Source organism: Erpetoichthys calabaricus, chromosome 6 (assembly GCF_900747795.2).
Source record: "Erpetoichthys calabaricus chromosome 6, fErpCal1.3, whole genome shotgun sequence".
In the NCBI taxonomy this organism is placed as follows: domain Eukaryota; kingdom Metazoa; phylum Chordata; class Cladistia; order Polypteriformes; family Polypteridae; genus Erpetoichthys; species Erpetoichthys calabaricus.
In genome coordinates, this window is record NC_041399.2 from 35,318,382 (window position 1) to 35,339,320 (window position 20,939).

General features: G+C 40.2%; 1 protein-coding gene across 11 annotated transcripts in view; it reads right to left on the reverse strand.

Annotated features, from left to right (window-relative positions):
• LOC114653270 (nucleolar protein 4-like) overlaps window positions 1-20,939 on the reverse strand; it is a 540,745-nt gene that overhangs the window by 478,892 nt on the left and 40,914 nt on the right. The window lies entirely within an intron of this gene.

The following is a 20,939-nucleotide window of genomic DNA, read 5'->3' on the forward strand; positions in this document are numbered from 1 at the left end:
AGATATAAAACAAGTGATTGGGACTTTTTCTAGTTAGAATGACTATACTCTTCGTTGTATTTAGCTAGGTGGTAATGAGCAGAGTGGTGTCACTAACAAGACCATTGACGAGTTATCAGTTGTCCTATTTTAGCACGACACCACTCTTGCTTTATGGACGTACGCTATATGACCTATTTTTAATAGTACTCTTCCAACATAATTACGTCATCATGGCACTATATAAAAACAGGGTTTGACAGAACTTTTTTTTTTTTTTTTACTTTGTTGTTAAGCTTGCCACTTACAACAACATCCCAAAAATCACAAGCAACTCAGCTAGTTTAAAAAGAAAAGACTGCGAACTTTGTAACTGTGAACCACCTGACATGAAGCTTGCTGTGCAGACATTGATTTCAATCGTTCAGTTTCTATGATTTCATGTATTTAACTCCTGGTGTCTGATATGGCTGGTTTCTCTGCAAAATAAACATATAAATGTTAGGTAAAACAGAGTTTGGTTTTTACCACGCTGTGCTCACTGACAACAGCAGTCACCAAGAGGTTCGTGGTCACTTTCCTATCTAATCTCAGTCCTGTAGAGATGCAAGTGGAGGCCTTTGTGCAGCCCTCACAGTAGCAGAACACTGGGTGAAGCCAAAGGAAAGGTGAATGAGGGTGAGCCGTAGACCTAGAAGTGTGCAGCGTATCACTGCTGAGGTTCCCAAGAGTAAGAACTGCGGGTGTGCAAGTAACACAAGGTTCATAGGCTAAGGTACTGTTGCTTACTGGCATTTCTTGCCCACCAATTGCAAAAAGATTTATACCATGCCTATCATACAGGGTTAAAATTAAATCACGATGTACACTATGTCACAGATGGCCAGGATCCTTACCCGGTCGGGACACCTCTTCACTGGAAGGATCTGGGAAGCAAGCCAGGGAAGCAAGCGTTACCTCCCCCAAGATGGCAGCCCCCATGGGTTGCCTCTGACTCTCGCAGGGCTTCATGGGAGTTGGAGTTTGGTGCAACCCTGTTGGGATCTACAGGCGCCACCAGGGAGTGCTGCAGCAGGAGTTGCTGAGCCCTTATGGGCAGTTCTTCCGCCACACCCAGAAGTGGTGCCGGAAATGAAGTCATCAAGCACCTGGAGCACTTCTGGGTGTATTATAAAAGGAGCAAACAGCCACTACTCGGGAAGCCAGAGTCGGGAGGAGGAGCGATGAAGCTTGCTGAGAGGAGTGGAGGAGACAAAAGAGAAGAAGAGTATTGTGTGTTGTGATAGTGCTTGTTGGGACTGTGTTGTGCCTGTGGGAAAAGGGGAAGGCGTTGCCCACAGGCAAAGAAAAGAAAATAAAACATTTGTGTTTTATTAGTGTGCCTCCTGCGGCTGTCTGTGTTGGGTTAAGCGCCTTGAGCATGGGAAAGGTGCTATATAAATAAAATGCATTATTATAATTATTATTATTATTATTATCATCATTAAGCGCTGGTATAGCGCCATCTACTGTCACAACTATTAACACATCCCTCCTTGATAAAACTCTGAGGCCCCTTTTGCTCATTTTCTGAGAGCTATATATAGCTCTCAGAACATATATATATACCTTTGGGATGTGGTGGAATGGCAGATTCGCATCATGGCTGTGCAGCCAACAAATCTGCAGCAACTGTGTGATGTTATCAATTCAATATGGACCAAAATTCCTGTTGGATCTATTCCACAAAGAAGTACAGCAGTTCTAAAGGAAAAAGGGGGTCCAACCCTGTACTAGCAAGGTGTACCTAATAAAGTGGCCGGTGAATGCATACTATCCATCCATCCATCCATTGTCCAACCCGCTGAATCCAAACACAGGGTCACGGGGGTCTGCTGGAGCCAATCCCAGCCAACACAGGGCACAAGGCAGGAACCAATCCTGGGCAGGGTGCCAACCTACCGCAGGACACACACAAACACACCCACACACCAAGCACACACTAGGGCCAATTTAGAATCGCCAATCCACCTAACCTGCATGTCTTTGGACTGTGGGAGGAAACCGGAGCGCCCGGAGGAAACCCATGCAGACATGGGGAGAACATGCAAACTCCACGCAGGGAGGACCCGGGAATCGAACCCAGGTCCCCTAACTGCGAGGCAGCAGCGCTACCACTATATATACAATATTTATATGCAAGCATTACAGTTTGTTATGTTACAGTAATTGTTATTATGATTGACTGTTCAATACTTTTACAATCCTTGGACAGAAACTGTCCCTGAATCTATTAGTGTGAGTGCCAATGGTCCCGTACTGTTTGCCAGAATTAAGAGATGAGAAAAGTGACTGTGCAGAATGGCTAAGGTCTTTAATTATACTGTTCATTGAAGTGTTTAAAATTATGAAAGGAATTAGTACAGTAGATCCCAGCTGTTACTTTAAAATAAATCCTGCAATAAGAGCACAGGGACATGACCAGAGACTTATTAAGAGCAGATTTTTTGCATAAATTGTAGAAAGTGTTTCTTCAAGAAGTGAACCTCAGACACATAATAAATTCCCAAGTAGCATGGTGGAGAAAAGACTTTAGGGACCTTCAAATCTCAACATGATGTAACCTTAGACAAACTGGGTGAAGAGGATAGACAAACTTGTTAAGCTGAATGGCCTATTTCTGTCCCAGTTGATCTAATGTTCTAATGTCTGCCTTTCTAATGCAGCAAGTGTTGTATATATCCTGAATAGAAGGAAGCTGGGTGTCGGTAATATTCTATTTTGCCTTCATCACCCTTGCAGGCCTGAGCAGAGCAGATGCCATACCTGGACGTAATGTAGCCAGTGAGGATGGACTCCACCACTCCACCAAATGGAGAAATTCTAGCTGTCTTCAAACATCTGAGGAAGTAGAGGCATTGGTGAGCCTTCTTGACAAAGAGACAAAATGTGTTATGTCCACTTTAGTTACCCAAGAAATTGAAAGCTGCTCCCCTTTTCAACGGGATCTTCTCTGATATAAATGTTAGTGTAGTTTGACTTCTCTCTGAAGTCTATGACCAGCTCATTGGTTTTGCTGACATTAAGCGTAAGATTATTGTCCTGGCACCACTGAATCAGCAGGTAGCCCTCTTCTCCGTAAGATATCTGATCAGGGTTGGTGGTCAGGCCTATGATGGTAGTGTCCTTGGCAAATTTAATGATAAGAATTAGAGCTAGTTAGGATGTGCAAAACCCAGCTGCACAGGGACTACTAAGGATGCTCGGACCTATAATCTTGAAATGGAAGAGCAGCGATGCAGAAATAACTGGAATCACCATAGGAAGCTCTGATGAGATTTTCATTGGGCAATTCTAACCCTGAAAGTAACCATGAAGTGGATTATAAAGAAAGCTCTCTGACAGTGGTCCCTTGACCTAGGACTGTCAAGTCAAGGTATGGCAAAGACTTACCTGGAAGCAAGGTAGTGCATTCAAAGACAGAAAATGAAAGACAGAGCAAGAGATGAATTGGGAACACTACAAGCATTGAGCGTGGCAAATGAGCAAAACACCCCACCTGATCCTGGACACATACTTATTTCCTTTCCTATGCAATTTGATACTTTGCATTCTTCATCTTTTCTTTGTGTGTTATCTTTACTAAATCAACTTCTTCTTTCTCCAGGTCAGTGTGACACAGTGAGGTGCCTCCCATGAATATTTCCTCTTCTTTTTAAGCAGTTATGGAAACTAATGGAAGGCAGCCAATCCGCTTTACTTCCGTCATTACCAGATCCCAATGGATTTGCTTAATTCTTTCCAAGACCAATAACAAGTGAGGGATCGACAACTGTTGCAAACACCTAATACAGCATCTGGAGCACAAAACAGCACATTAGTAGGCCATTGCCCCCCTTATTGCTCAAGTTTAACAGGTACGCCAATATCGATGCACATTATGAAAGCACACTTCAAAATACAGAAGAGCAGGCAGTGCATTGGCTGTAATGACTGTGTTAACAGCTAATCCTCTTTGGTTTCTCCCTTCCCTTGTGGAGCTGCTGGTTTGGAACAGTAGACTGCAGGCAGGTATAATAGACTGTCGCCATAGCAACCCGGAATGAATTCTCAGCCCCTTCTCCAGAGCGAGCGCTGGTCCCATCCAGAACGAGAGCACAAGCCTGAAGCATGGCCTGGTCTGTCACTTACACTTCCCACTGCTGTATTGCTACACTCAATCTGGACGGCATTTGCTTCACAGAGTGGGGGTTGTTTGCGTTTTACTAATCGTGTGCTCAAAACTGAGGCTCCTAAGCAACTGCCTCACGATCACTGCTTTGCAATTTTAACTTTAAAGAAATGGCTGTTATACAATTTTGTGCTGTTTTTCTTTATGTTTGCCTGTCTAATAAAGCAGCATTTTACGTGAATTTTTTGCATTTTCCCACAGAATGAATCCTGTCACTAGAAACAGAAAATCTGCATCCACAGGTGGTTGCAGAAGGAAAACAGCAAAGAGGTATTTTGCAGGAACCGCATAAAGACAGAGGACAGATTTTTCAGAGCAAGCTGAACAGCTAGCCAGTGGGGACAGATGGAGTTGAAAATGCTTACAAAAATATGGAAAGCAAGTCAACACTCTGCCGTCCTTCAGGGAAAAAATTACCACCAAGCTTGTGACATCATTCTTGCCGAGAGGCATTGCAGGGTGAGGTCAGTGGAGCTCAGGAGAGAAGATGAACACTGCAGCAAAACCCAGCTTTGAAGTGGAAAGCAGTGGGCGCTTCATAAGGAAAAGGGAGCGAGGACTTGAATTTTCATACCATCTGTGCCATCCACTTCCTAGATGGATTATCCAAACCACAATACCTGAAAAGTGAAGTATCACAGCAGAAAGGAATATAAAATAGAAAAGAGCCTTGTACGGGACCCAGCAGGGCACATAATCTCAGCCACATGCTCAAACTCTTTTCTCTGGGTGGTCTGAATTCATCAGACAGGCCACTGATAAAGCATGTTACATTAACTAGTGGCTAACCTGGCCTTGTGACAGTGAGCGTGACCTGCAAAGGCACACCATCCCAATGAGAGTTGATTCTTGAGAGCAGCACATGCAGAAACAAAAATGCCCTTACGTCAACCTTCAAAGACTACAACTGCCCACTGTATGTTAAGGGCTGGGATCCAAACTTGTTCTCCTCATAAGTATCACATATTTTCACGTGCAGGTTTTGCTCCTCCCACAAATTTTCTTAATTTAAATTAATATGTCATGCACAAGAGGTTTTCAGTGGTTTCTTACATGGAGCAAACTGAAGGTTACACAAGACCCTTGCCATCTCTCTCTACCACCTCCACTTATGTACTCAACGAACAAGACGACGCATGGCAATAGCACATGTCCCACCTCCAATCCTGCCCTTGCACATAAAAAAAGCCTAACCTAACAACACCCAAGTGTTAACACAGTATGTCCATTACTCTCCACAACTTATCAACATTAAACATGCCCATGTTGCCACAACCCTTTTCATTTATTACAAGTTCTCTTTAATACTGGCAGCAGTCTTCAAACACCACTTGGGGTTCATTTATAGGATCAGGGATAGGCCTCCCTAAATTTTATAGGCCCTACAGCACTGATTCTTGGCCTGCACTCAAATAATTAGATTTTATCACTTTATGGTTGTCCACTTCTACCGGTCTGTACTTCTAGTGGTCTCTCCCATTCCCCACATGGTTTTACACTTATTTTCACCCTTCTGTCATTTGAGGATCCCCTATTGGGGTCTGACAGACCACGAGGTCCTTGACAGCCCATACTGGTGTGCAGCCGTGGCTGAGGAGTCCGAGACGGAATCATGGGGATGGAGTAGGAGTCAGATAAATGTAACAACACTGACTCTAGCTAAATGTAAATTGTAATGTGTTACAATTTTTAATTTCCAATTCAATTAAGCTTTTTTTTCTTCTAGACCTTTGATAAATCTATAGTTTCGTTTTTAAATTGTGTAAGTTTAGTCTTATGTTTAATGGTACTCAGTCTTTGTAAGCCACAAGGACATTGTTCCAGCCTTTAAACCCAAACTTTAACAGGTTAGAGTGCTAAACAATATCCTGATGATTCACACTGGCAGTGATAAAAGGCCTTGTATCTTGTATGTTATGTGCTTTCAGTCAATATAGTAAATATACAGTATTAGTCTAATTACAAGCAGTGGAGTTGGAGTCGGATTTGGTGGTAAATGAAATTGAGAAGTTGGAGTTGAAAGTTTTGTGTACCGAGTCCACAGCCCTGTGTGTTCTGGGGGCTTTCCTCAGACCAATGAAAGTTGTACTCTTTCCTGCAGCCCCAAATGACCCAACCATTATACTTTGGCACTTTGGTGCCCTCTGTATCCTTGGCAACACCTTGACATTAAGGTAAGCCCTTTCAATCTATAGATAGATAGATAGATAGATAGATAGATAGATAGATAGATAGATAGATAGATAGATAGATAGATAGATAGATAGATAGATAGATAGATAGATAGATAGATAGATAGATAGATAGATAGATAGATAGATAGATAATAAAAGGCATTACATGATAAGATAATGAATAATTACATTTATATAGTGCTTTTCTAACCTACTCAAAGTGCTTGACATAGCCAGTGGTAAACAGCAGCCACCAGAAATGTGTAGCACCCACCTGTACGATTCAACGGCAGCCATTCCTGCAACTGTATGCTAACCACACACTAGCTCTTAGGTGGTAAATGGGCGAGAGAGACAGTGAGCCAATAAGGAACATGGAAGGGAGACCAGAATGCACAAGCACTTGACAAGCCAGGACATCTACAAAGACCCTACTCTTTTCAAAAGATGCCTAGAGAACCTTTATGACCACGGAGAGTCAGGGCCTCAGCTTTACATCTCATCTGAAGGATGGCACCAATTTTTTTCAGCATTGTGCCCTTGTCACTGCATATGGGCATTGGGATACACAAACAGATCACAGGATGAGGGCTCCCTGATGACTTCACCAAGACCTCTTAGATAGATAGATAGATAGATAGATAGATAGATAGATAGATAGATAGATAGATAGATAGATAGATAGATAGATAGATAGATAGATAGATAGATAGATAGATAGATAGATAGATAGATAGATCTCAAGAGCAAATGGACTCATTATGAAATTTTGTGAACAACTTGCACTCATTACTCGTGGGAGTTAATCAAGTAACTGGAATGATGCCCCGCTTTACAACCTGCCTCCAAAGCAGAATTACCTTGTGGTCATGAATTCTTCCTAAACTCTGAACAATCTAAAATAAGCACCGTAAGTCATGCAATCTTTTAGCTGATCATTCTGCTTTATTACTGCATTAGTGCATCTTGTATATACTTTGATAAATTCACACTTTATACTGTACACATGTGGTAAACACAGAGAAAGCCATGTGCTGACCACACCCGATTTTTGCTTTTCAAGTTGGTTTGACGTGCGTTGTGCTTTGTCTACAGTGTATCAATAAAACAGACAATATGACCTGAATGGCTGTGTAGGATCTGTTTTTAGCTGTGTGAAGAATTTGTATGGTAAGCCATGTAATCAACGTTAAGTTAGGCATAATTTTTAACAGAAAATTAAAATTTTGAAAAAAACATAATTACACGTACAGGATTGGGATCAAGCATCTGCATGGGCATAAACTTGCTCTGGGGACAGTGGCAAGTGGGCAGTACACCTGTCACACAATAATGCAGGAGTCCTAATGTGCCAGAAAATTCCTGTGGTGCAAAATGGCAAAAAGGCTCACTTGACTTTGATTTTCAGTTTTGTCTACAGTCTATGAAATCAGGCCTTGACATTCTGGGAGCAAATTAGGAAATGCCAGAAAATAGATAACTGGCTTGTTCAGAGAAATAAGGTCTTCCATTATGGTGAACCATAAAACACCAAAAATCTGGACTCTTCACCATGTAATAAGGGTTGTGAGCTTACGTTAGACCATTGTGTTAATTTTATCTGATGATGTGACCCACTTAACCAAGCCAGCTCCCATCCAGTTTCAACATCGACTCCATCCCATATTGGGCCTGGGAGATTTCTGGCACAGATCATACCTCTAGAGGAAATATTTGGCGATTTTAAAAATGATACATAATTAAGAGCTCACCCATGACACTACACACTCACGCTCTTGAAATATCAAATAATTCCGTTTCTATGAGGTTTGCTTTTCTTTGCGGTATTCGGCAGCAGGTGTAATGTAATACAACAAAAAGCACCAACATCTCTTTGGGGAGAAAAAAGAAAGTCTGAATTACATCGACCGTCCAACTGTTGAATATTTAAGAGGCAATCCAACAAAGGAAGCGCTGGAAGTGTCAAACTAAGAGGATTTCGAAACAAATTGGTTACTTTTTATTCATGTTTGCATATAAAAAGACAGTATACAGCTCTAGAGGCATGGAAATACACAGTATAGGTTCATATTTAAATTATTAAATGTGCTAAGCTCCTCTGTGGAGTACCCAGGAACACAGAGGATACCTCGGGGAAGTTGTGTAAGAGCTACTGATGCCACAAAGAATGATGCCCCTCTTTACAACCAGCTTCCAAAGCAGAATCATTTTGTGGGCTTGAATTCTTCATAAACTTTGAAAAATCCAAAATAAACACCAAAAGCCTTTAAGTCTTGCATTCCTTTAGCAATTCATTCTGCCTTATTGCATTTCACATTTAACAAATAAAAGCAGTGATTCATGAGTTGTTTATTAAACTATTTAAAACATAAGACTTGATTAAGTCAAGAAGTGACCATAACATTATAGATAAAACCTCCTCCATCCACCACAGCCCACACACTCCTCCATTTGTGTCTGTAATTTATATATACTGTACTTGATGATCAACAAGCCAAATGGCAGGACACCAGGGGTTACCAGTTTATTTGAGTCACAATGAGTGCATTCACAGTATTTCAGTTGGTTTCTAAATCACTAATGGACATGAACTGAACATCAGTCTCTAGTCTCTTATTGGTTTACCCATTCAGCTGCTGTCTTTTGAGTCAACAATGAACTGCTCAATCCATTTGTGTCTACCATTACATGACCCCTTCAAGGGGAATAACCAAATTGGCTATTCTTATGGTTTTGTTCAGCACCATCAAGTGGCCATTTTATATATATATATATATATATATATATATATATATATATATATATATATATATATATATATATATATATATATATATATATATATATATATTGTGATGGACGGCCGGCGTTTCAGTCCAGCCAGGACGTCCCTCATCAGAAGAAAACAGCCCTTTCAGGTCAATACATCCCCCGGGACGCTAAATGGCAGATGCCCTGGAGGGAAATGGCTCCTTGGATTCCCACAGGGCAGCATGGGACATGGAGTCCGTCTCTTCAGCCCTGTTGGGTGCCATGGGTGCCACCAGTGGGAGCTCACCTGAAGATACTTGAAGAAGGCGTTTGACCCGGAGATGGAATACTTCCGGGTCATGGACTTTAAAAGGACTGTGAGAAACCCAGCAGAGAGAGCCGGAGTTGGGTGGTAGAGGAACGGAGCTGCTGGGAGTGGAGGATTTGTATTATTGTATTATTGATTATTGATTTATTATTGTGAATTGTGGAGTGTGCGGTGCTTTGTGCATTATAACTGAAGACATTATTAAAGAAATTATGCTTGGTGTTTTAAACGTGTGCCTTGGACGTCTGTCTGGTGGGTTTAACGGGGCAACAGCGCCTCTAGCGTCCACAATATATAAAAAGAGAGAAAAATATATATGTACCTGTATGTACACACACATACATATACATATATATACAGTTAGGTCCATAAATATTTGGACAGAGACAACTTTTTTCTAATTTTGGTTCTGTACATTACCACAATGAATTTTAAATGAAACAACTCAGATGCAGTTGAAGTGCAGACTTTCAGCTTTAATTCAGTGGGGTGAACAAAACGATTGCATACAAATGTGAGGCAACTAAAGCATTTTTTTAACACAATCCTTCATTTCAGGGGCTCAAAAGTAATTGGACAAATTAAATAACTGGAAATAAAATGTTCATTTCTAATACTTGGTTGAAAACCCTTTGCTGGCAATGACAGCCTGAAGTCTTAAACTCATGGACATCACCAGATGCTGGGTTTTTTAAATAAATTTGCAAAAATCTCAGGTAAACTTTTTTCACGTTGTCATTATGGGGTGTTGTGTACACATATATACATATACATATATATAAATACATATACATATACATATATATATATATACATATACATATATATATACATATATGTATATGTATATATGATGTAGATGTCCAGGAAGCGGATGTGTCGGTTCATTTCTTTTTCCATTGTGAACTGGATTGCAGGGAATATTGTGTTGATATGATTGTAGAACTCATTCAGCTGGTCCTTTCTTAGTATGACGCATCTCAACACATGTACAGGAACATTGCAACGCCGTCAGAAGAAAGGACGCACTATCTTTGATCTATGCACATACTAAATCAACAGGACACACATTCAACTGGGACAATGTAAAAGTAAAATGTAAGGCCAGTACTAAAAGTGCCAGAGAGTTGGCCGAGTCTTGGCTATCAGATGAAAACGCCATCAACAGACACTTGGACATAAATCCAGCATATGCTAACTTAAGAAGAACATGTACATAATAAATAAACTATACAACCAAACCCCCCCCCCCCCCGATCATACGGACTTAGTCACCCCCATCACCCCCCCATATATACATACACATATATACATATACATACACAAATATACATATACATACACATATATACATATACATATATATATTATATATTGTAGCAGTAGATGCGTGTGTCCACCTCTTGAACCCTCAGGTACCACACCACCAGGTAAAAGTACAATTCTCTTTAATTGTACAATGATCACATGCACAAAGCACCCTCCACTCCACACTACTCATATAAACAATACACTCACAATAATACTCTTTCCTCCTCGCCCAGACACTTCGCCACCCTACCTCCCAGCTCAGCTCAGTGTCTGGGCTTTCCCAGAGTCCTTTTATACAACCTGACCCGGAGGTGTTCCTGCCCAACAGTCCACAATTCCTTATTCCTTCCGGGTCAGGGTAAATAGTCCTTATCTTCACCCCGGAAGCACGTCGTTTCTTCCTGTCCCGGGATTATGACGCACTTCCGGGTTATAGGGCATATATGAGACCCCGGGCCTCCCGACAGCGACTCCCAGTGGTCCCCAAGGTATCCAGCAGGGCTGTGTATAAAAACTACATAGTCCATGAGGCCCTGGTGGAATTCGGGGCCCGTCCATGCTGTCGGGAGAGCTCCTCCTGGCGGCCTGGGGGTGAGGGCCGGAATAAGAAACCGGCAATCCATCACAATATTATATATATATATATATATATATATATATTGCATTCATAGTCTGAGTCTCGACGACCTGAATTGTGTGGGTGGTTACGTACCTACAGGCTGTCAAATAAACAAACCACACGCCGTGGCACAGCGTAAAGGGGCTTCATCTCTGACGCTGACGTCCAAGGTAAACTATGCAATATATTATATATGTATATATATATATTATATAATTGAACCCACAGAGTTCCAATCTTTGGGGCACTGATTGGCATTCCCAGTTGTAGTGCTGGGCAGTACACCGGTTCATACCAAAAACCGTTTTTTATTTTTGTTATGATAAGGATTTTTCTTATACCACTACACTGGTTTAAATTGCCTAAACGACGTTCGGAATGTGGCGCAGCGGGAAACTGTTCAAGTGGGGACCTTTTTCACTGCTACACTGCTAATCACAGAGGTGTTGTGCGGGAGCTCTTTTTCACTGTTACACCGCTAAATAGGCAGTGGTAGTGTAGGTATTGCACGGTGAAAATGGACAGAGAACATTCCGAAACTGAAGCTGTAGCTGACGATAAAGTTGAACATGATGACACAGAAGAACTTTTGCCGAAAAAAAGGAGTCACGTCCGTTGCCTGGACATACCTTGGTTTTAAAAGTTCGGATGTGGACCATTATGTTCAAATGTGTAAATACTGTTTCTATACTACTGGATAATACTGTAAGCCAAGTTGTACTTGTTGTGTTTGTTTTCAATACAGTGTAATGTACCTGGGTACTGTGTAATAGTGTGACGACATGTTGCGTTTATTCTAGACATTTCCACTTTAATCTTGCCGTTTATGTCAAGATTAAAGTCGAAATGTTGACTTTATTCTCGTAATTTGTCATTAAAGTAGAACATCATAAACTAAACTTCATCGTAAAATGAATATTTAATTTACTAGATTTTCTCAAACCCTGTCATAAATTATATAGCACATTAAATGCTTTGTGTTGTGTTCCCCGAGCCATGTTAAATCGGTACGTGCTTCTTCAACTGACTTCCTCTTGTACCGAGGAGGCGCCGCAGCAATCGCCACACAGAATTCATTCACTTCATGATATTTCTGCTCTCAGAACATTAGAATGCTAAGATAAATACTTGATATCATTTTCATGATGAAATGCATTAAAGCATGTATTAATCATGTGGGGGCACGGTGGCATGGAGGTTGCACTGCTGCCTCGCAGCAAGGGTGTCACGGGTGTACCCTGCCTTGAATTTGCACGTTTTTCTGGTGGGTTTACTCGGCGTGCTTCAGTTTCCTTTCAAAGTCATGTAGGATGTGGGGTTTTGTTATGCTATATTGACCCTGCTAGTGTATGTTTTGCTCGTATTCACCCTGCGATGTGCTGGCGTTCAGGATGTGCTCCTGCCTCGCACACAATGCTTGCTAGGATGGGCGCAACCCTGAATGGATGGCATAATTAAACATGTATAACGAAGATATTTTTATAGTTCTGAACACTCCGTGGGCTAAGTTTATAACTTGTTTTAATTTCACAAAGACGTTTAACGTGTGGTGATTGGTTATGTGGAGAAAGAAAAAGGAAGGATAGGAACTGGGGTTTTGGTACGTCAGAAAGACAGCACGCGTGCAATAAAGAAAGCCCACTCAGAAGAACATCCATTGAATTCTATGTTCGTGTCCCTGACTACCAGATCACAAACCCAACATTTACACAATATTTAAGTTAAACCTGTGCGATACCCATTCATACATCCAGTTTTTAGGAGCCTCATCACACCTGCCATAAAGTTCTTTACACTGAACATACACCTTGGGACCTCTTACTGCGAGGGAGCATCACTACTACCACACCACCGTGCATGTGCAATACCTGCTTTAATGCATTTCATCATGAAAATGATATCAAGTATTTATCTTGGCATTCTAAATTTTCTTAGTACAGAGGAAGTCAGTTCAAGAAGCGTAGTGATTAACAACTGGGTTGGGGAACACTTAACACAAAGCATTTAATGTGCTGCATTAACTTATGACGGGGTTTGAGAAAATCATAAATAGCATTATAAATGCAAGTTGCAGTTTTATTATTTATGTATATAGCTTAGCTTGAAGCAAGGTCCATATTAATGCAGTTTGCCTAAATGATGGTTCAGTTGGTAAAGATGTCATCACCAAGTTGCACTTGTTTTATTTAATTTTAATTTGGTGAATACTGTGTAATGCACCTGGGCTTGAAGTCTTGAAATAATAGTGCAACTATCAGTAATAATAACAATAAAATAAATAATAGTATTATTTATTAGTTTAAATATTATGCAGTTTAATGATGGTAAAGTTGTTTAAAAAGTCACTTTAACGTGTCAGTGGACAGAGATTGTTAACATGTTCAGTGCAATACAACTTTTGACAAGCACCTCTGGATATTTTACTAAGTCTAAATGCCTCTTTGGATGGTTGAAAATATGTTGTCAAAATTATAGTTTAAGTTTTTGCAAAATTTGTTCAATAAAAGGTTCTTTGACTGTCATGCAATGTGATTCCTTCTCTTCATTAGTGCCACCCCCTTGAAAACTATCACTTTATGTGGTCATGCAAACCTGTATTAATACTTGTGTGCACATTAAAATGTTTTTTATACAACGTACAATGCTCATAACAGTGGAACAGGTTATTCTTAGCCAGTCTACTGCAGTAATTGCAGTGAAAAATGTGGTTAACATCCACTCACGCATGGGAATAAAATACCGTTGAATACCGTGAAACCGGGATAATTTAGAAAAATACCGTGATACAGAATTTTGGTCATACCGCCCACCCCTACCAAGTAGCATTTTTTTTTAAAGTTGCACTTCATGCAATTGGTATGTCTTTTTTTGTTTTCGATCTATGCAGATGGTTTACAGTTTTTTTTTTTTTTTTGTAAATAGTAATACATTGTTATTATTATTATTTCTGACTTTTGGAGGGCCCTTTAAGGAACATTTTGATCGCTGCTGCTTCACATGGTTAATTCTTATGCATCTGACCAACACGGCCTTCCCCTGAAGGACGTGGTGTTCAGCTGTGGAGACTCAAAGTTCAGTATGTCCTAAGGTTAAAGTATGCATACTGCTGACCAACACCAGACCCACGAAGCATCAACTCCAATGACCTGTACACTCAAATGGAGCTGAAAGTCGGCACATGACTGTATATATAAATTGCAGACACAAAAGGAGAGAAGTATGGTCTATGGTGGACCAAGAAGGTTTTATCTATGATGGTATTTTCACTTCTTGGATTAATCTGTTATGTTTTAAATAGTTATATACAACACTTCACTTAACATCCAATCATACTGAGCCAACTCCCAAATAGTTTTAAAAACTGTGCGGGTTGCTTGTTTTCAGTTCCACGTTTGAAACCTGCAGTCATGGGAATAGACATCTAGTGGCAGACACAGAAGGAATGTATGTGAGAATGAGGCCAGGCAGTATTGGCAAATGGACACTAGGCCTATGTGTCCAATAACAAGCAACTCAAGAGCATAATACAAGAGAGTTGGGACCAGTACAGTGGAACCTCGATTCACAAACGTCTCGGTACACGTACAAATCGGTTTACGACCAAAAAAGTTCGCCAAACTTTTGCCTCGGTTCACGACCACACACTCGGTATACGAACAAGCCAGTTTTCCTTTCGGTTTGTGCGTGCCAATGATTTCCGCACGTGTTGCATTGTTCTCGGTCAGACGTGCATGCTTGCACGTGTGTGGGTGCTTTCGCTGTGAACTCTTTGTGCTCTATTTCATTTCCCTTCTGGTTCATACGCGCCGATTACTGTATTTAAGCACATGTTCATCCTCTCCCTGTTCATTGTTCTCAGTCAGACATGCATGCTTTACCTGTGAACTCTTTGTGCTCTACAGTATTTTGTGGGCTTTTGCAGTTAACCATGGCTTCTAAGAAAGTGAAGAGTGGTGAGAAGAAAGTTTTGCAGAAAATTGAAATCGAAGTAAAGAAAGAAATTATTGAAAAGTATGAGCATGGCGTTCATGTTACTGATCTTGCCGCCGAGTACAAGAAGTCAAATTCTACAATTTCAACTATTCTAAAGCAGAAAGAATCTATTAAAGCAGCTGATGTTGCAAAAGGAGTTACAGCATTAACCAGACAGAGGCCTCAAGTGCTGGAAGAGGTGGAAAAACTGTTGTGTGGATGAACAAGAAGCAACTTGCAGGGGATAGCGTAAGTGAGGTGATGTTATGCGAGAAAGCCAGGAAGATTCATGGCGATTTGCTGCAAAACTATCCTTCTACGAGTAGCGAAAGTGAGGAATTTAAAGCCAGTAGAGGATGCTTTGAAAAGTTTCGCAAGAGACGTGGCATTCATAGTGTGGTAAGGCATGGAGAGGCTGCTAGTTCCGACGCTGAAGCTGCGAAAGAATTCGTGAAAAATTTCACAAAATTAGTGGAGGACAAAGGCTACATCCCGCAACAAGTCTTCAACTGCGACGAAACCGGATTGTTCTCCACCCAGTTCCTCCTCACTTCATGCCAGAACTCGACTCATGCAAGGTTAGTTTTCTTGGTGGTTTATGGTTAGTTTTTGTATTACGTATTTTTCAAATGTTCATTTTTCAGTTCGTAGCATGAATTGTTGCAATGTTACTTTTCTTGGTTGTTTATTAAATTTCTGATTTTTCAAATGTTCATTTTTTTCTCTGTGCTTAAAACTAATTAAAAAAAAGTTTACACAGCAATCGGGTTGTAAGGCTATTAGCGTGAACTCCTGCAGTGTTACTTTCTTGGTTGCTTAAGGTTGGCTTTTAAATAAAGTTCAGATTTATTCAAATGTTCTTTTTTTTCCCCTGTGCTTAAAACTCATTTAAAAAGAGTGTTTACAGCGATCGGGTCATAAGGCTACAGTATAGCGCGAACTCTTGCAATGTTAGTTTTCTGTTGTTCAAGGTTTTCTCAGTGTTGTTCAATGTTTTTACATTTAGTTTACTATTACGCTGTGCATTCTATGGTTTAGTTAACTATATTTGTTCTTAAATACTAAAAAAATATATACAGTATATATTTACATACAGTTTGTATGGTCTGGAACGGATTAATTGTATTTACATACAATCCTATGGGGGAAATTGCTTCGGTTCACGACCAGAGTTTTGGAACGAATTATGGTCATGAACCAAGGTTCCACTGTATGCCCTTTAAGGATGAAAATCAGGAAAGAAGTTTAAGAGGCTGGCAATCTCTCGAAAGGCCTACAGTAGTTGATTCCTGACTGAAAGAGATGAGACCCAGAACTTCAAGAGTGCCATAACAAATGAAGAGCACCAGGGTTTACTGCTAGGAGTATTTGTCCATTTTTCCCTTTAAAACAACTCAGGCTGTGGATGAAATTCTGGTGCTTGGCCTAGAAATATAAAGCTGGCATAAATCAAAGTGAAAATGGGTCTGGAAGTGGGTCAGAGGTTTGGTAGTTGGAGGAAGAGAGGCCAGCGTTGAGAATGACACTGAACATGAATGGTAGAGCACTCTGTTGCAGTGGTTGATAGCAAGGAAAATGAGCAAACCCCAGCGGGCCGAAGCACCAATTGGAAAGGCAGCAGGATTTTGTTTCTATTATATCCCATCATCTGAGTTCTGCCTTATTTTGTAGGTTATGTGTGTGTGTGTGTTTTACTTTGTTATAGTGTATATGTCTCATTGGTGTGAAGAAATGCCAGGACAGCACTCTTCATTTAACAACATATTATACATACAGTATACACAAGAACACAGAGGATGCCTCGGAGAAGCACAAGAATGAAGTCATTTTAGCCAGCATCCAAACTGACCCTCCTCCCTTGCTTGTCCACTAGGCAAGTCCAGACAAAGTCATTTGACTCCAAGGCACACTTCACAACGTCCCTACTGGGTGATACATGTGAGTGAAAGCCCCAAGTACATCTTCACTTTAGCCATTTAAAAAGTCATTCAACTTTGCCTCTGGAAGTGGAAACCATTTTCCTAACTAACTAAAGCTGGAGGAACTGTGACAGAACATTTGGATAAGACATATATTAAGTACTAGCCATCCCGCCATGGCTCCGCCCACATAGTAGTGAAACAGGATAGTGAGAGGGGCCCTGCCTCGGCTCCCATTCCTGATGTCACGTTTCCTCTTCCCCTCGGCCCGCAGCCTCTGTCTCGGATAAGCACAAATATATCACGCCTGCAAGCGAACTATGATTCTTGGCGCAATGAGAGAAGTCGCAAAATCAACCAGAATGTTCAAGCAAATTAAAAAAAAAAAAACACCTGATCTAAATCCGTTAAGTAGTTCTCTCTTCGATAGCTAAGCAGAGGTAAGGTACACACTCTGACACTGGCACGTGAGAGAGGAGGGTCCAGCGCCGCTCCCCTAGGCCCGCTGCATGTCTCTTGGATTCGCGCAAATAAATCACTGCCGCAAGCAAACTATGATACTTAGCGTGATGAGAAAGGTCGCAAAATCAACCAGAATGTTCAAGCAAATTATAGAAAAAAACACGGTCTAAATCCTGTGTTATATGGCCAGCTAGAAGGTGCTGCAGAGAGGAGCAGTGACTATTTGCCCTACGCCCCGAAGTATGTCAGAGTCACATGGACAAGAGGAATGACGTGCTTCCCGGATGAAGAAGAGGACTTTTCATCTCACCCGGAAGTGATAAGGAGTCACATGGACTAAAGGATTGGAATCACTTCCGGGTCAGATAAAAAGTCCTCTTCTTCATCGTGGAAGCTCCTCCCTGCAGCGCCTTCTAGTGGCCCCCGTGGTATCCAGCAGGACTGTAAAGGAAAATTCCAATGTCCATAATTCCCTGCTGGCATTCCGGGCACCTCCATGCTGCAGGGAGGGCTCCACCTGGCGGCCTGGGGGTATTGGCCGTGATTAACGGCCGGCCATATATCACAATCCATTCAATAGTTCTCCCGTGAAAAACGGACAGATACACAGACATTGGCTTTTATATACTGTATATAGATATGTTTTGTGCTGAATGCTGTGTAAATTAATAAGGCTATCCAGAAAGCCATCTTAACTAGCCCAAAAGATTTTAAAATTTGTTATTGAAATACCAACTAGCTGTCATATCACAATCATGTGAAAAAGTAAAGGCACCCCCAAGAAATGTTATTTTCTATTTTAAGGTGTGAACATATCAAGGTTTCATCTTTATTTAAATAGTGTCTATCGATAAAAGTGATATAATATAACAAACATCACGCCACATTTACATTTTGTAGTCCATTGCATAATTTAAATAAATATGAGTGCAAGTTTCTAATGTGGAAAAAGTAAGTTATCCCCTACATGTATCTCTACCTCAAATAACAAAAACTAGAATGAATCAGTTGCACCAGGTCTTATTTAATCCTATTTAATCCAAAGGTGCGTCAGCGGCCCATACCTATCTCAGTCTTCACCTGGCCAAGTGACGGTCAGTGGCCAATTCCTATTCAGACTTTTTTCTATACTCACTCTCTGTAATTCAGAGCAAAAGGGTGGTGACCATTATTCTAAATTAAATGTTAAAATATTGTAACAATTCTAACATGCTGAATAGAAATACATAAAGGTGCACAATCACTTTTTTAGTCTTTTCAGTTAGACACCACAACAGAAAGTAAATTGAGAGTGCAGGTTTTAAACAAAATAAAGTGTATAAATAAGTGGGTGTCATTCTGTTGATCTTCCTCAATGGATGAGCTGGTAGTAAACATCTGTCAGAGTATTAATGGAGACGTTTAGGTAATGTTCCAAAAATACAGTTACAATTAATGCAGCAGTCTACAGTTGCAGTTCACAAAGAATTTATTCAGTGTAAATGAACTTTCAAAGAACTTCTAATAGGAATGAATTTAAAATGTACTGCTGTCTTCTGTATTGAACATGAACCTACATACTACACGAAGGCTTAAATGATACATAGAAAATAACTGGTAAATTCTTCAGTTCTTCAATTCATATGCAGTGTGTTCCAGTGACTAAATCACAGGCTCCTAGCAAATATACTGTAGAACCACAATCCACAATTAACTCAAAATAAAAATAAATCGAACTGCACCTGTTTGGATGCAGCAATGATACAAGGACTTTAAAATAAATTCAATTATTGGAAACGTCAAACCTACATTGAAAGAATAATTTCAAATGCCTGGCACTTACATGTGAAATAGGCTGAAAAAAATAAGATCCTTTCAAAACAATTCCAAGAAATCTTAAGATTCATCAAGGCTTTAAGACACCACTGCCACTCTAAAACTAAAAAGTTGATGGTTAACGTACCAAGAAGACTACATGCTTAGCAATCAGCAGGGACCGAGAGTATTAAACGGTATAAGAAAGCCCTCTCTCTACGAAGCCCATTCTAATTTCTAGTCCAAATTAATAAATGAAAATATTAACAAACAGTTAGCTTTACTTAGAACAAGAGTTAACTTGAACAAATAACAAATTTTAACTGAAACAATTAAATTTAATATAAGCAACAATGGGTTTTTGGGTTTATTAACAAATCACATTAGGTTTGAAGGCTGAGTGCTCAAGCTTCCAGGTATAGAAAGACTGTATTACAACACATTACCCTTTGTGCTTAACACATTAATAAATGATGATTAATAACAGAACAGAAATTTTTCAGTTTCTTGCATTGCCACATATAGCCACTGTGACTTGTGGTTATCCCACCTTTTTTTGGAATGAAAACTTAGGCTCTATCCACATTACTACATTTTCATTTCAAAACACTGACATTAGTGTCCTTTTCATCTTTCATTCGCACTACCCTGATGTTTTTAATCCCAGAAAAAAGAGACTTTTGAAAATGCTCTCCAGAACTGTATACTTCTGAAAATGCTGACTCAACATTGCAATATGAACGAGTGAAAAACGTAGATTTTCAAAAATGCAAACACTTACAGCACTCTGATTTGTTTATGGACATTATGCAGCTATTCCCTGATTAGATCCTGCTCATAACAATGTCTCATTTCCTGACAGGTCACAGTTCAGGATAAAAAACTATATTCCAACACAGCTGACAAAGAGAAGTATCTTTCCATGGCACTTGTTTTGTTGTTTACCTGTATGCATCTAAATTGCATTTTGTACAGCTTGAATGATGCATACATGAGCAAAAGACAAATAATTTTGCTACAGCTTTGTGATAAATTCTGTGGCTAGTGGCCTAACCATTCCTTTAAAAAGGACATGTTTGTATTGACGTGTGTATGCCCAGGATAGGTACATTATATTGATTTAGTATGGGCAGAGATGCTTTCATACACAATGTGAAAACACTACTGTGGTCATAGATTGCTATCATTTAAAAGCGCCATTTTCAAATAAAAACAGAGTAGAGAGGGCATAGCTTAAGAGTGGATGTGTCATTACTACTGAATAACCCAACATTCGCATCTTCATTATATTCTGAGTCATAAGCGTTTGTTTGTGGATTTCCACATACAAGAGATAACCTGCAGGCTAAATACAGATGGATTATATAAAAACTGGATATGTTTTATTTTGTTTTTTCATATTTACCATTGTGTATTACCC